This window comes from Sander vitreus, unplaced genomic scaffold, assembly GCF_031162955.1.
Source record: "Sander vitreus isolate 19-12246 unplaced genomic scaffold, sanVit1 ctg331_0, whole genome shotgun sequence".
NCBI lineage: Eukaryota > Metazoa > Chordata > Actinopteri > Perciformes > Percidae > Sander > Sander vitreus.
The window spans coordinates 7,501-12,500 of NW_027595474.1; positions in this window are offsets into that span (position 1 = coordinate 7,501).

Consider the following 5,000-nt stretch of genomic DNA (forward strand, 5'->3'; position numbering starts at 1 on the left):
GAACAAGACCCCCAAGGTACTTGAACTCCTTCACTTGGGGTAAGGACTCATTCCCTACCTGGAGAAGGCACTCCATCGGTTTCCTGCTGAGAACCATGGCCTCCGATTTAGAGGTGCTGATCCTCATCCCAGCCGCTTCACAGTCGGCTGCAAACCCGATCCAGTGAGTGCTGAAGGTCACAGGGCCGATGATGCCATCAGGACCACATCATCTGCAAAAAGCAGCGATGAGATCCCCAGCCCACCGAACTGCAACCCCTCTCCACCCCGACTACGCCTCGATATCCTGTCCATAAATACTACAAACAGGATTGGTGACAAAGCGCAGCCCTGGCGGAGGCCAACTCTCACCTGAAACGAGTCCGACTTACTGCCGAGAACCCGGACACAGCTCTCGCTTTGGTCGTACAGAGATTGGATGGCCCTGAGAAGGGACCCCCTCACCCCATACTCCCGCAGCACCTCCCACAGTATCTCCCAGGGCACCCGGTCATACGCCTTCTCCAGATCCACAAAACACATGTAGACTGGTTGGGCATACTCCCAGGCTCCCTCCAGGATCCTTGCGAGAGTAAAGATCTGGTCCGTTGTTCCACGACCAGGACGGAATCCGCATTGTTCCTCTTCAACCTGAGATTTGACTATCGACCGAACCCTCCTTTCCAGCACCTTGGAGTAGACTTTACCGGGGAGGCTGAGAAGTGTGATACCCCTGTAATTGGCACACACCCTCTGGTTCCCCCCTTTTTAAAAAGGGGGCCATTCAGCAATGGAAACTTTGAACATTGTCCACTCGGGTTCAATGCCCCCAGCCTCCACAGGGATGCACGAAAAGCTCCGCTGGAGGTGTGAGTTGAAATTCTGTCGGACAGGGGCCTCCTCCAGACGTTCCCAATTTACCCGCACTACCCCTTTGGGCTTACCAGGTCTGTCCAGAGTCTTCCCCCACCCCCTTACCCAACTCACCACCAGATGGTGATCGGTTGACAGCTCCGCCCCTCTCTTCACCCGAGTGTCCAAAACATATGGCCTCAGATCAGATGAAACGATTATAAAATCGATCATTGACCTTTGGCCTAGGGTGCTCTGGTACCAAGTACACTTATGAGCATCCCTATGTTCGAACATGGTGTTCCTTATAGACAATCCATGACTAGCACAGAAGTCCAACAACAAACAACCACTCTGGTTTAGATCAGGGAGGCCGTTCCTCCCAATCACGCCTCTCCATGTGTCTGCATCATTACCCATGTGCACGTTGAAGTCCCCCAGCAGAACTATGGAGTCCCCGACTGGAGCCCCATGCAGGACTCCACTCAAGGTCTCCAAGAAGGCCGAATACTCTGAACTCTTGTTTGGTGCATGTGCACAAACAACAGTCAGAGTTTTCCCCCCCACAATCCGCAGGCGTAGGGAGGCGACCCTCTCGTCCACCGGGTTAAACTCCAACGTAGCGGCGCTCAGCCGGGGGCTTGTGAGTATCCCCACACCCGCCCGGCGCCTCACACCCTGGGCAACTCCGGAGAAGAAAAGAGTCCAACCCCTATCCAGGAGTATGGTTCCAGAACCAAGACTGTGCGTACAGGTAAGCCCCACCAGATCTAACCGGTAGCGCTCCACCTCCCGCACAAGTTCCGGCTCCTTCCCCCACAGAGAGGTGACATTCCATGTCCCCAGAGCCAGCCTCTGCTGCCCGGGTCTGGTCCGTCGAGGCCCCTGACCTTCACTGCCACCCATGTGGCAGCGCACCCGACCCCAGCGGTTCCTCCCACAGGTGGTGGGCCCATGGGATGGAGAGATGTCTGCCACGTAGCTTTTTCGGGCTGTGCCCGGCCGGGCTCCGTGGCAAACCCGGCCCCAGGCTTCCTCCGGGCAGGGTCACTTCATCCCTTCCTCGATTTTTCATAGGATTTTTGAAAAGTTTCTTTTAAAAGTGATGAATAATATCCTGTCTCCTTGGTATAGCCCTCAGTTGGGGCTGTGCTGGACTCTGCTCTCTGGGCATCGGGTCATCTGGCTCCATCACTACATTTATAGCACCCTGTTTTCCTGCTCGATGTTGTGCAGAACCCTACAGGCTAAAACAACGATGCAGACTTTTTCTGCCTTTGTATAGTAGGCTCCCCCCCCCGCTGAGGAAAGACAGAGCCATCTGCCCTTAATCAATCCGATGGAGCGCTCCAGCGTGGCCCGTGAGCGTACGTGTGCACTGTTGTAAAAACTGATGACTTCTCCTTCTCCTGTTAAACTGATTATATGCTGCACCGCAAGGCCACACTGACTCCAAAACTTACATACACGAGTTCAGACCAGACGTGAGATTTGATCTCAGCCTATGCTCACGTTCAAATTGATAAATGCCTCTACGCCTGTTTTAGGTCATGTAGAGTATAGAACAGTACAGCAGAGAGGCAGGTAGGGGGGCAGGTAGGGAGGCAGGTAGGGGGGCAGGTAGGGGGGAAGATAGGGGGGCAGGTATGGAGGCATGTAGGGAGGCAGGTAGGGAGGCAGGTAGGGAGGAAGGTAGGGGGGCAGGTAGGGGGGCAGGTAGGGAGGCAGGTAGGGAGGCATGTAGGGGAGGCAGGTAGGGGGGGGCAGGTAGGGGGGCAGGTAGGGGGGCAGGTAGGGAGGCAGATAGGGAGGCAGACAGGGGGGCAGGTAGGGGGGCAGGTAGGGGGGCAGGTAGGGGGGCAGGTAGGGGGGCACTTCAAGCTTTTGTAGGAAGTTCAGAAATTTGAAAAATGTAAAACAAAAAGACAAAAACAAGGAAACAGCAGCCAGAACTGTGGAGAAACAATGCCTTAAAGGTCAAAAACTACATTTACCTTCAGGCTTCTTTCAGAACGGAGGACGAAGTGACAAAACGTTGGCAAAAAAAACGCCAAAACATTTGTTATAAGTGACAGAAATATGTAAAAAGGGTTAGAGATACAAATGTCAAAAAATACGCCAAAACGTCAGTATAGAGGTAAACAGAAACATAATAATCAGAGTAATCTATTACTACATGATGAACCAGAGTAATCTATTACTACCTGATGAACCAGAGTAATCTATTACTACCTGATGAACCAGAGTAATCTGTTACTACCTGATGAATCAGAGTAATCTGTTACTACCTTATTATTAGAGTAACTTGTGTCTCCTGTTACACATGTGACAATGTAACTCTGGGTCTGTGTTTAATGTCGTCATATTCACTCATTCATACACATACACACACACACACACACACACACACAAACACACACACACACACAAACTAACCAAGGTGTGTCTGTGTGTGTGTGTGTGTGTGTGTGTGTGTGTGTGTGTGTGTGTGTGTTTTCAGAGTAGTGTGTCCCCTGCTGGTCTTGTGTCTGTACTGCATCTCTGCAGGTGTGATGGTGTCCATCTGCTGCAGCTGGAAGAAGACAGATAAAACAGACACATAAATACATACATGCATACATACGTACATACATACATACATACATACATACATACATACATACATGCATACATACATGCATACATGCATACATGCATACATGCATACATGCATACATGCATACATTCATACATATATAGTTTTAATGGAAACAAAAACATGTAATATGACTGAAATCAGAGTAATGTACCAATAGTTGTGATAAAATGTACAGAAAATACATGAATGAACAAATAAAATGAGACATTTTGTGGTGATACTTAAATACTCTGAAACTTGCACAGAGTTTGTTTGGTGACTGATAAATCGTCCCTCTGAGATGGAGTGAAATACAAGTAGAAGGAAGCAGAACATGGAAATACTCAAGTAAAGTACAAGTACCCTTACATTTGTACTTAACTACAGTACTTGAGTAAATGTACTTAGTTACTTTCCACCTCTGGTTTTTTGGAAATCTTTAACATCAAATCTAATCTTATCCAAACCTCCTGATTCCTCCACCAACCGTGTGTGTGTGTGTGTGTGTGTGTGTCTTTGTGTGTGTGTGTGTGTGTGTGTGTGTGTGTGTGTGTGTGTGTGTCTGTGTGTGTGTGTGTGTGTGTGTGTGTGTGTGTGTGTGTGTGTGTGTGTGTGTGTGTGTGTGTGTCTCGTTTGTGTGTGTGTGTGTGTGTGTGTGTGTGTGTGTGTGTGTGTGTGTGTGTGTGTGTGTGTGTGTGTGTGTGTGTGTGTTTTCAGAGTAGTGTGTCCCCTGCTGGTCTTGTGTCTGTACTGCATCTCTGCAGGTGTGATGGTGTCCATCTGCTGCAGCTGGAAGAAGACAGATAAAACAGACACATACATACATACATACATGCATACATACATACATACATCCATACATACATGCATACATGCATACATACATGCATACATGCATACATGCATGCATGCATACATACATGCATACATACATGCATACATACATGCATACATACATACATACATGCATACATGCATACATACATACATACATACATACATACATGCATACATGTATACATGTGATACAGAGTGCACTGTAAAAATAAAAATATTTTCCTCATTTGGGGGGGTTTATGAACACTTTGGGGTAGCGTCAGCACCCCTAAAACAGGCTTAATGACGTCCCTGGTTTTAATGCAGAAATGTTAGATATTATACCTCAAACCGTTCTCATTCTGAACTCGTAAAATTAGGACGTTTGGACAGTGTCTCTTAACGTCTGAGGCGACGAAAAAGGCGTCTTTCAGCGTGTTTGTGTAAGGCACCGGGGAGAGCAGCAGTTATAGAGGATTTAGAGAGTAGCCTACTATGTAAGGTCGAATTTCTGCATATGGAGGTTGGTTGGGGGGGTGGACGGGTCAAACAAACGCAGGACTTTCACCCAGGAGAGCGGGGTTCATGTCCCGCTTGTCACGTTTGCTATAGTCACTTTTTTCTTTCCTCCCGCGTGTCACAGAACCGTACGCCCACCCACGACCCTTTCCTTAACATAACTGCGTCAAAAAGGACGTCAATAGTCCCGACCAAGCACGTTTACTTATAGCTCTAA